This window comes from Lathyrus oleraceus, chromosome 5, assembly GCF_024323335.1.
Source record: "Lathyrus oleraceus cultivar Zhongwan6 chromosome 5, CAAS_Psat_ZW6_1.0, whole genome shotgun sequence".
NCBI classification, from domain to species: Eukaryota; Viridiplantae; Streptophyta; class Magnoliopsida; order Fabales; family Fabaceae; genus Lathyrus; species Lathyrus oleraceus.
The window spans coordinates 426,641,941-426,655,219 of record NC_066583.1 but is presented as its reverse complement, the minus strand read 5'-3'; positions in this window follow the sequence as shown (position 1 = coordinate 426,655,219).

The following is a 13,279-nucleotide window of genomic DNA, read 5'->3' as shown; positions in this document are numbered from 1 at the left end:
ATCAACATTGTGAAAAACTCTTTGCCATCCAGACTTTTCCCTATATTAAACATAATGACCAAGGCATTTGCTTCAACATCTGTCTCCAATTTTAGCATTTTAGTTTCCAACTCACAGTTACCAAGAATAGCTTTCTCATCCTTCCTCTGAGTTGGAAATTTTGTTGGTGTAAGCCCTAGAGGACAATACTTTTGGTACTTGTATCGAACTATTTATTAATAATAAAAGGCTTTTTCTTTATTATGTTTGTTTAATAAAGTCCCTAGAATAGCTAGTCCATTTAATGTATCAAGTGTGACTTAATCATGAGATCCCATTAAACATAAGGACATTATTCTTAAAGTATCTGTAGTCGAGTTTTGTTGTGAAGTGGGATAACATTAAAGCATTAAGAATATTATATATATAGATTGATGATCACATCTCATGGATCATGGATAAGGAGTTATCAAGTCTTAGACATAGGTATGAATATTAAGAGTAATATCTATACTGGATTGACCCGCTATGAGAATACTATATAGAATGTTATGCAAAGTGTCATAAGTTATTCTCATGGTGATAATCTTAAACCATTATGGACCCTAGATGTAAAGTCGAGTTCCTTATTGTTGATCAAACATTTTCTGTAATTGGATAATCATTAAGACAGTTAATGGGTACTCCACGTAGCATGCTGAGGGACATGAGTGACCTAGATGGAATTTTCCCATCCTGCATAACAGGAAAAATGTCTATGGGCCCAATATTGAATTGGACAAGGATGACACGGTCTATGTCTTGTGTTCAATATAGACATAAGGGAAAAAGGGTAATTGTACACATAAGTATTATCACAAAAGGATTTGCCATATCACATGACATTTTCGTGTCTTGGGTAGGAGTGATGTGTTGCTAGATACCGCTTACTGTTTATTATGTTAAATACATGATTTAATATAATTGCCAATGTCGTGAAAACCTACAGGGTCACACACAAAAGGAAAGATTGATGAGAGATAGAGTAAATAAGAAACACCATATAGTACGGTGCACTTAAGTGAATTGTAGAACATCGTAAGGTACAGTGCACTTAAGTAGAATATGAAATACGGTAAGGTACCACGCGCTTAAGTAATTTTGGTATATCATAAGATATGGGCCACATACACTTAAGTGGGCTTTTTAGCTTACATCCCATACATGTGGTTCTATAAATAGAACCCTTGTGCAGAAGCATTTGTTTTGATGAAATTTTGTTTCTCTCTCTCTCTCTCTCTCTATATATATATATATATATATATATATATATATATATATATATATATATATATATATATATATATATATATATATATATATATATATATCACTCAAAGCCTTCATTCGTAGCAGTTAGCATTGAGACTGAAGGAATCCATTCGTGTGGACTGAGTAGAGGCGTTGTCACCGTTCAACGTTCGTGATCGATCCTTAGATCTGCATCAAAGGTTCCAATCGCCACAGGAGATAATGATTCTATCACTGATCATGCCCATTCGTAAGGATCACTAAAGGAGAAAAATTTGAATTTCCGATGCATTTTGGATCGCTATTCTCCTTCAAATTCAGTAACCATAATGTCACTCAATATGTATGGCACATCACGGAAGACATCTTCCTTTTAAACATTGATGACATCTTTAAGCACTTGGTTACTCCATAGGAGTTTAGAGCAACTTCTTCTAGCATGTAAACCTTAGGAATCACATATGAAGTATTTCATTTACTTTACTTGAAAATCAGGAAGGCAACTAACATCTTCTACCATGCTCACCTCTAATTCAATCAACATTTGTTCAACACAATGCTCTATCATCCTACCCAACATGGTGTCTATCATCAAATCCTTACAGACTCTCATATTGACACTCTCCATATTGTTGATATCAGTAGTAGCATTCCAATAACTATTAAGGAAGATATTGTAAGACCCCAATTTTGGCCCTAAGATCCCTCATGCTATCTCATCATATGCATTGACATTGGGATCACACCTTGGCATCCTCCTTACCCCTCATTCATTGGTTTTGCCTTGGGAGATATCACCAAGCACATTTTGATTGTATCATACTTTATTTTTCATTATTTACTAACCAAAAAACTAAAAATGTGTCATTATATAGTTTGTTGCTTTTGTAGGTAGTGTGTATGCTCACCTATGCTCTATCAAGCTCATATCTAGGGTTTGAGGCCCTCAATGCAAGGAGCTCAATCAATAATTGGTTCACATTGTCTCTAAGCATCATATATGGATCCCTATGATCTTCACATTTTATTTTTATCAAGAAATCATCAAGGGTTTGGAGTTTGTTTGCCTTGGAAACCCTAATTCATCTGGGTATCTTGTGTGACTTCTTCAACAAGTTCTTCAACAATTGATCAAAAATCAAGAGAATGTCAAACTAGCAAGATGGTTCATGGTGGTTGACCAGAGAAAGTCAACTAGTCAAAATTAGGGTTCCCTAGACCCTATATCCTACAATGTTTGTCATATGAAAATGATTCCAAGAGAAAAGTTACTCAAACTGACATTCCAAACAACTTGCATGTTAAAGTCAAGAGCTAGTTTTGCTTGGAAAGTCATTTTTTATGGTTAAAGATTATAGGTCACTTTGTCTGAACCCTAGTTTGGAGGTCAACTTCCCAAGACCATGACTTGCTCAATTTTTATGAGATTAAAGCTATTCAAATTCCATGATCAAATTTAGGATATCTACTTCAACGTTAATGTTTGGAGGAAGTTCAAATTCAACTTTCAAATGCATGTGCCAAGAGGAAACATTATAGGTCATTTTGGGCCAATACCATTGAACAAGTGATTTTCCTCAACTTCTAAAATGCATAACTCCTTCATGCCAAATCTAAATAAGGTCAAATTTGTGACCAAATTGAATAATTTTGAAAGTGATACAACTTTAATGAAGGAACTCTTCTCATTTGAAGTCCATAGAAAAAGTTATTCAAGGTGGAAGAAGTGAACATTTGACTTGGGACATAGAATTTTTTTAATTATGTTTGATTTCCCAAACTTCCACCTCAAAATTCATCATGGTCTAAGCTTAAAATGAAAAAGTGTTTAACATTAAAGTTGTTCCCCTTGATCTCACCTTTCCAAAAAGTCCAATATCATCTTATTTGGCCAAAGAATGAAGGACTTACGCATGGGTGCAACATGAAGAACCGTTTGGATGATCTCCACTTCCATTTTTCATACACGATTGCATGGCTTTGGAATATGGTTTCAGCATGATTCACACTCAATTTTGGACCTAATTGCATCACTTAATGGGCCTATCACACGCCCATGCAAGCATTCAAAGAGAATTTCATAAAATTTCCAAATTTTGAAGTGTGTAGAAATCAATCTCATGGCCTATAAATAAGACCCTCATTTCTCAGAATTGAGGACCTCATGCCTAAGCTTTGAACCTGCAATCCCAAACCTTCACCATTGAAGGATAAGCTTGAAGATTTTCTTTGAAAATCAAGTTTCAAACCTCCATCAGTTTTGAGATTGAAACTCCAAGAGTCCATACCTTTCATTGAACCTAATCACTTCCAACAAGCATTTGAACCAAGGCCAAGCATAATTGAAAGCAAGATCGTGTCAATCTGAAGCTCCATTGAAGGTGAATTTCAGAATTTTCATCTCTTAGATTCTCCCTCAATTCTTCACCATTCTTGTTGATTTTTGGTTGTCTGAAGTCCTATCAATGTAGGCAAGAAGAATGAGTTGCTTTGAGGTCAAATCGAAGCAACTCAGTTCATGATCCTCAAAATTCAAATCCCTGTATCTTTTATATACTCGGAATTGGAGAAAATTGAGGTCACATTCGTGCTCCTGAGGATTTTTCCTTCAAATTAGTGTATTTATTTTTCATTTTCCATTGAGTTGAGCTTGAACCAGACCAGTGGTGCTCACCAGAGAAGATGACTGGAGCTGGCTCCGGTGGTGCGTTGGACCAATCCAGGTCATGTGATCCGTTTGAAATGTTTTAATCTCATGCATCCATTTTGATTACCATGCTTGTAGCGCGTTTGACTAAGGACCTTGTGGAATGCGCACTCCTGGCCATCTGATCTGCCACCTCAATTAATGAGGGAGATTAGATGGCCCTTGTTTTTTTAATTTTCTGATTTTTCCATTTAATCCTTTTATTTTAATTAATTAATATAAATTTCATTTTTAATCCAAAAAATATGGGACTTTCACAAAAAAAAATCAAATATTTTCCTTTCATTTTCTGAATTAAAATTATTTTTTGGATTAATTTTGATATTTTTCATGATTTAATTATTTTTGTGCATGTTTTTTATTGTTTAAAAATACTTCTGAGTTTTCATAAATGATGAATTTTTTTGTCTAAGGTCCTTTGTCCTTGTTTCACCTAGGATAAATCTCTTGGCCATTTATTCGGTGTTTTGAAGAGGTTTTAGGTTTTTGACCAAACATAATTCAATTTAAATGCCTTTTAATTTTATTTTTAATTGATTAATTGTATAGAAATTGTGTTGAGCCATTTTTATTGACTTGTGAAGTTGACTATGTGTTTGGGTCTTGGTCAAGGTTGATTTGACTTTTGTTGGATTAAAATCATTGGATTTAGGGGATTGATGAAATGTACATTTCATTTCCCAAAATGAATGAATGATTTTAATTTGATAAAAGTCCTCCCATGACCAATTTGTGTTTGTCTCATTTCCCCTCCCTCTTCATATTCAATCTCATTCTTTCCCATCCCATTCATTGACCAGTGAAGTGTTAATATCTTAAGACTAATTGGTTCATCAATGACTTTGTGTTAGATGAACCAATACAAGTATGGATGAGATTGGTTCATCCCTTGATTTTTTTTTTCTTTTTGTGTGTGGTATATCTTAGGAGTATGGTTCATTATACCATATCTCTAATATGCATTAACACCAAAATTTCTATTGCCCGGTCTCAGATAGTTGTGACTTCTACATAAGTCCAATTATGATTGCTTAACATAACGCTAAATTTTGACCATAAAGGCATAGCATTCTAGTAAGTGAGATTGTAAGTCTCCCCCCTTTCATGGTATTATATGGAAACTTGGCCTTTTTTCCTTCCTTTGGAAGATGTCTTGGTTCAAGGATCCATGCTTGAGTGTTCTCCAAAGAATGACTTAATCAATTGAAAAGAAAAACACCACTAACATCTAATCAACTAACATATGACTAACTTTTATTATTCTTGCTTTTAATTTTAAGTCATTTACTTTATGCAATTTAAATTCAAGCCATTTACCATTTTATTTGTCATTTACATATCATTTAACTTGTTTATGTTTATGTAATTTTCACTTTGCTCATTTGAGCCATATATTGTGATTGTATATATTTGTTTGTGTATTTTGTTTGTGTTTTGTAAGACCCCAATTTTCATCCTAAGATCCCTCATGCAATTCCATCATAAGCATAAGCATTGGGATCATACCTTGGCATCCTCCTTACCCATCTTTCATTGGGTTTGTTTTGGGAGAGATCACCAAGCACTTTGTGATTATATCATACTTGTATTTTATCATTTCACTAACTGTAGCGGGGTATTCGTTACCATTAGAGATATTGACTAAATCCAAGGTAAATCATACAAGTCGAGTCGCCACCGCACTTCTATTTATCCAAAGGAATGGTTAGAAAGCGAACAAAAACCTAAAAGTTTTAACAAAAACTAGTAAAAGAAACAAAGATCTGGGTAAGGGGGTTGGTTATGCAATGGGAAGGTGTTAGGCACCCAAAACATCCTAGGTACTCCTAGGGAACCCTTTTCATACTTGTGAGGGTTGTTGTTTTGTGAAAATTTGTTTGTGCAAACATGATTGAAGAGATGAGAAGAGAATATACAAGTTTATATACATTTTGTGTTTGGATGGATGAACCCATTGCCTACGTACCATCTTATAAAAAGATTAGGATCAAAACCTCGTAGTTCGGGGTAAAAATCTCAAAACAAGTTGGTGAATTGATTGGTCCAAAAGTCTTAAGGTCTTTTGTTATCAAAGGGAGAAAACTCAACCAAACCACAAATCCACCATGTGAGGATAACTTCAACATGCTAGTGAGGGGTTAACCCTATAATAAGCATGGAAGACTCATTGTCCATCACTAAGGATATAGGTGAGTATTACATCTACCACAAGGATAACTCAAACCTAATAGCTAAAGGTTATGAAAATTTTTGATTAAGGAAGTGGCCATTGGAACCACAAAAAAGAATTTGAATAGGTTATATTTACCAATTAGAAGTATGTACAAATTGGTCAAAGTTGACTAAAGATTCAATTCAAAATAAGTGTTATGAAAAGAAAGTTTGAAAATCAAAAGCATAAGGCTTAAGTTTCTAATGTTGAAAAACAATAATTAAGTGTTTGCACAAAAAGTTTTGGCTTGGGTTAGAGTGGGGAGAAGAAGAAGAATGGCTAAGTCCTAAGGAAAATAAAAGGGAAAGGGAAAGAAATGAAACCACACTAGGAGTCCCTCTCTTGAGATCATATTGATGATCCAAGTAGCTCCCATCCTTTGGAATAAGCAACCACAAAGTATAAGCAATCAGACAAGTCTCAAAAGAGATCCTCAATGCATCTTGTTTCTTCCACTTAGATGAACATGGCAATGGTCCTCCAATTAAGCTTAAGTGGAAACTCCTAGCACAAAAGCACACACATCAAAAGTTCCATGAAGTAAAACAAGAATGGACAAGAGAGAGTTTAGAGATTTGGTCCTTCTAATTCCATTTTCATCATTAAGATCCTTTCACTCCAATTTTGCATAAGGAAGGTCCTAGAAACTAAGTCCAATTCTCCATTTCTATGCATAGGGAAAGTCCTAGAAACTAAGTCCATTTCTTTGCATTTTGGTTCACCACAATCAAAACAAAACACAAGCAAAATAATGTATACACAATTATGGGCTCAAAGTGAGCAAAAGGAAAATGGCATTAACATAAACATGTGCTCAAATGAGCAAAGGGAAAAGCAAATGAATAATATGTGAAAGAATGGTAAATTGCCTTAAAGTAAATTGCATAAAGTAAATTGCATTAAGTAAATGTTAATTGTCAATAGTTAGTGTGCCATAAGGCAAATTTAGCGCTATGTTAAGCAATCGTAATTGGACTTATGTAGAAGTCACAACTATCTGAGGCCGGTCAATAATAATGTAGGCAACAAACACAAGTTAGGAGTCTTGATTAGTGAATCAAGTCCCAACAACTTGCCATGCCAAAAGGAGAAGAGAATTGATCTTGTATTGGTTTAAGCCTTATGCATGATTTAAAAGACAACCTATCCTTAATGCAAAGCCATTCACTTGATCAATTGATCAAGATGAATTAGATTTGAATCAAGGAAGGTTAAATCCCTCTAATCAATGCTAACTTATCAACCTTCAACTCATTGATCAAAAAGAAAAAAGAAGAAGAAGAAAAAAAGAAGGAGATGGATAAGAGAAAAGGAAATGACAAAATAAAATGCATTAAATGGAATCAAATGTATCAATCCTCATATGTTGACTAATAACATTGAAAGTCAAGGTCAAACAATCAAAAACAGAAGTGAGATGAAGATTGGAAGTCAAGAAAAGAATAAAATATTTTTGGCATTTTTTAAGATTAAAAACAAACTTGAATTAAAATATTAAAGAAATGTCAAACCTCAAAATCACTTCAAATCAATCTTGAAACGTCCAAGTGATTTATCCTAAGTTCAACAAGGTCAAACAAAGTTTGACAAAAAATTTCAGCATTCTTAAAAGTCAGAAACTATTTTTAATCAATTAAAAATAAATAAAAATAACCTAATTGAACTAAAATCTCAAATAAATCTCAAATCAATTCAAAAATTGATGAGAATATTTTTCATAGATCCATCATCATTCAAATAGGTTAGGAAAATATTTTTGCATTTTTTGAATATCAAAAACTATTTAAAATGAATTAAAAATAACCAGAAAAGAGAAAATTCACAAAAATATCAAATGACAAAATAAAAAATTTTAAAAATCAGAAATATAAACTAGAATTTATTTGGGAAATAATGCAATTGGTCCCATATTTTTTGGATTAAAAATAAAGAAGATATTAATTTTTGAAATAAAATGGAATTAAAGAAAATAAAAGGAAAATAAAACAGAAAATAGAAATTGGAAAAAAGCGTGACCGTCTGATCTAAGCTCATTAATTGAGTTGGCAAATCATGAGGCCAAGAAGCGCGCGCCTATGGTGATCCACGGTCAATGCGTGCACATGTGAGACAAATAAAAGTCATAACAAGCAACGCTCCTGATTCATTCTGGAAAACAGATCACATGGCCAGGATTTAAACTGGGGACGATGAAGCCACCGGAGCCACCGTCTTCTCCGGTGAGCTTCCAGATTCCGACCAAAATGCAGAACTTCAAAACTTAACCAATTCAAGCGATCTATACATCAATAGAAAGCGGGGATGATGTACATCATCCCTGTACCATCTATTTCCATTCTAGATCTCTATGATTTGAGAAATCAGAGATGGAAAAATCTGGTGTTCATCATGAACTCAATGAATTGCAAAAATTAAAAGCATAAACATGATGCCTCTATTGAGAGGACTTCAGCCAACACACAATCACAGCCAATAGGTCAAAGGATTAGGAGAATCGAAGAGAATACCAGTTGGAGTTCAAGTTTGAGTTCTGGTGATTTGAGCTTGAAACCTTGCTTGCTTTATCAAAACAGAAGTTCAATGAAGTGTATAATGAAGGTCTAGAAGCATTAGATCTATGAATACAACCAGATGTAGTTGAATTCGAGATCTGAAAATTTTAAGAGAAATGAAGCTTGCTTCTTTAGTGATGGTTGGGGAATGAATTCTGCAGCATTTCAGGTTGGAATTGGGTCTCTAAATGGAGGGAATGAAGCATGTATTTATAGCTGAATTGGCAAGGAAAGGGTGGAATGATCCGTGTGCATAAACTTGGATACCACTTGCATGGGCTTGCATGATCATGCACCAGGCCCAAAAGCAAAGCCAAATGCAAGCTGAGTTTAAATGCCAAGGGTTTGGACGTGTAATTTGCTCTGAATTGGCTTGTGCAACAAGGTTTCAACATGAATTCCACAATTGAACCTAATCATTCACCTCTTCGAAAATACCATTTAGAAAATCCAAGCATAGGCATATGGGTAATGGTTGGAAAGGTTCTTGTATGAGGAACAAATGTTATGTTGGTCAAAAATCCATTTGGAATGTCGAAATTTATGAAATTTGAGTTTAAAGTGTGATGTGCGCAAAACATGCCAAGGCAAGGTTTCTAATATTGGCCAACTTTCAAGCCCTTCTGTTTTCATGATGCAAGCTTCAAATAAAAAACCCTCCAACATCAAAGTTGTATATATTTTCAAGAAAACCAACATGGACTTAAATTTTGCATCATTTGGATTTTTGATGAAGACGTTATGGGCACTTGAAGTTGGACCTTTTTGACTTTTAATGCCTTTGGCCAAAAAGGACCTATAATGTATTGCATTATCACATGTGTTTCCTTTGAGATTTTGAGATTTTGTTCAACATAACATATGAAGTAGAAATCTTAAGATTTCCAATGCATTTGATCCCACCTCAAAATCATAAAAAATGAATGAGTTATGTCCTTGGGAAGTTGACCCAATATTAGGGTTTCAGTCAAAATGACCTATAATGTATTGGTGTGGAAGATGGTCTTCCAAGATTCAAATCAATTTTTGATGAACATGAAAGTTGTTCATATTGTCCTTAAGAATAGTTTCTCTTTTGGGACCATCTCCATTTGACTAACACATAAAAAGTTAGGTCTCAGTGTATTTCAAAACAGTCAGATGATTTGACTGATCAACTTTTCAAGTCCACAACTCATATCTTGATGAATTGATGATTGAGGACACTCAAATAAGTTCAAATATGCATGAAATGATGAATTAAAGAACTTCCCTTGATTATATTTGACCATGGGCTGAGGTTGTTTCATGAGCAAGGCATTGTGGTGCACAGATGAATTAGGGTTTCTCTAGGGAACAAACCTTAAACCCTTTGACTTGCTTTGATCAAACATGATGAATTGGGATATTAGGGGGGCATATTTTATGGATGAGAGCTTTGGGAACCATTACCATGCTTGCTATCATCTCCTCTTGGCCATGCATTTGTACCAATGACCTCCTTGAAGCTTTTGACCTTGTGATTGCTCAAGCTACAAATGAAAAGATGTTAGTAACATATTTTTGTGCTTTTTGTTTAGTGAATAAAAATGAGAAAAGAAATGATATACAATTCAAGCATGCTTGGTGATCACAAACCACTCACAAAGAGTCCCACCCAAAGGCAATGGGAACCAAGATGCTCAAAGATCCTTGAGGCTATGCAAATGCAATGTTATGATGCCATGAGGGATCTTAGGGACAAAATTGGGGTCTTACAGATGTCCCTTTTTAAGGTCATACTAGCCAGAGAAGGGAAGGTTAAAATCTTCGTCTCGACGAGGTAGAATGGGCTTAAATAATAACAAAGAGACGAATTTTGGTCCCTAAGAGACCTCATGATGCAAATGTATGTATGCAAAAGGGTAACACTCTGTGGGGATATGTATCCACAAAGGAGTAAAGACAAACAGGAGACACCGACAATCCACATGAGCAAAATGTTCCGCGGGACCAAACATCTTGTGGACTCCTATGGGTATAAGAAAGAAATGCGTGAGCAGGGCATGCCACAAGGTTTGGGGAGCAGAATTCCAGAGGGGATAAACCAATGGAAAGACTCGAGCTGACTCAAAGATCGTTGGGGATGTCTAAAAAGACCCTCCTGGGGAAGCAGCGAGATGAGGTGTTACCGGTTACTGGGTAACAAGCTCAATGAGACATGTGATCTGAACACCGACATAAGGGTCAGAGATACAACATGCTCGGGAAGAAATGAATATCTAAAACCGTTATAAGGGTGAGAGATATCAAAACTCCGAAACATCTGAGGAAGACCTAAAAGGTATATTTCCACTTAGGGAAATCTGACTCCACAGGGAACAAAAGTCATAATAGGGAGCAGAAAGGGAGGAACACCAGGGATACCGGTTACTGGGCATATAATAGGTGACCAACCAAGGCGTGAATTGGGGAATATTCCCAAGACACTCATCATCCAACAGAGAGCTAAAAGCAAACTCAATTATAGGACGGATATTCGATTCCGCAAAGGGGATACGAATCTTACTCGACTGGGGAAGAACAAAAGGCTTCGACCGAAGAGTGCATGAGATATATTATCCACAACCGGTTACTAGGTTAATAAAGGATAAATCGACCGAAAAGAAAAGGCATCGGGATACCGAAACTAGGTATATAATGATGACCAATTCAGGAGAGAAACAATCGTTACCAACAATAGGGTAGACGAGAGATAACTCGTTGGGGATAAATTGCGAAATCAGAGCAATTATCCAAGAAAATAAGGGGATATCAATACCGAATATTGAATGAAGGTAACCACCATACACCTACCGGATACTGGATAGGAAACCACGGAAAAGTAACCGTCATCAATTATGATGAATCAAAGGTTAACTCTGCAAGGGAAAGAGAATAGGGTTTACAACCACCGGTATTAGAGTAGAAGACCACAGGTTCAGCCGGGGCAATATGAATGATCACTAATCATGAGTAATTATTCATTTATACCACAGGGAAGCAAAAGGAAACAATCATAAGATGCCAATTTAGGATCAAACCAAAGAGGCAAACTGAATCAAGACTCGCCCTAATGAGGATATAACTCAATTGGGGAACCCATCCCAATATATGTGTTGGGAGGAAACGGAAACAATCGTCATCAACGAGGATGTATCTCCGTGGGGAATATGGAAGAAAGGGATAGGCGCTTTCTGCCTATGGAGCTGACTCTATATGGAGAGATCAGACACACACATCTGCTTGGGGAAATCTATATCACCATTAGCAGGAGACAACAAACAAACGATATATGGCAAAGAAATGCAGCATGAATATCTGAATGTTATAATTATGCATGTATATACGTGATTTATGTATGATTAATGCTGACAAACAGACACATCTAACACAAACGGATCCAGGAAGTAAGCACACAAACATCCGGTACTACATCTCAAGAGAGAAAGCCAAAATCAACAGAGAGTGACCAATCTGCCGGGGATCAGAGATATCAGAGGATAACAACATCTCTGCAGGGGATGAATCATCAGTCTCAGATGGGGAAAAGAGCTTAGGGCACAGGTAGAATCTACCACATAAGCAACTCTATCGTGGAATCTATCCGAGGGATAAAGTGATTCTGGGGACTAACCACCAAGAATCGAATCTTCCGGAGAGAGCACATCTGCTGAGGAGGACAGATCACTGCTCTGCTGAAGGGAATAGAGGTAAATAACCTCAACAAGCACTCCACTTGGTGGGATACACCACAACAATATCTGGGAGGAAGAGGATACAGTCATGCCAGGAATATGAACAAATGTCTTACCCTGTTGGAGACCATACTACCCTTGGGAGAGCACTGAGGATCTCTTAAGTATCCTTTTCTCTCTGTGAATGTTCACTTTGTTTTAAAACAATTTATGAAGAAATTTGTTTGTTTAAAACAATGATATTTTCTCAACTAAAACATGCAAAACATTTGTTGAATAGAAACAAATAAGAGTGCAAATAACTGGATAAAAGGCTCAAATTTATTTGATGGAATGGTAGTCTGCAAATGACAAGACTCCATAGATCTTTACAAGTTTGAAATTGGTGATATATATATTGGAAAAGGGCTACATTGAACATAATGACCATTTCTCCACCAATTCCGAATCCGATGTATCTGAAGCTTCAGTTGATGACGAGTGAACGAGAATCTCTGACGGATGATAATGGTAGAACAAAGTCTTGTCAGGATGCAGTTACTTGCCAAATCCCTAATTTTTGCCTAGATTGCCCCAGGATGAGGTACTTAACCTAGCGGGATATAAATATTCATCATTTTTTCATGTCTCTAACTTTTTCCTGGACCGCCCTTTCGGGTTTTCAATCCACTGAGACGCTCATTTTTAGCCTAAGCCGCCCTTTCGGGTTTTCAACTTAGCGAGTTATTCTGTTTTTATTTTCTAGGCGAAGTATTCCTTGATTACATCTGAATTCATAGGACGAGTGAAATCCTCCCCATCCATGGTTGTAAGTATCAAAACGCCGCCTGAAAAGGCTCTCTTA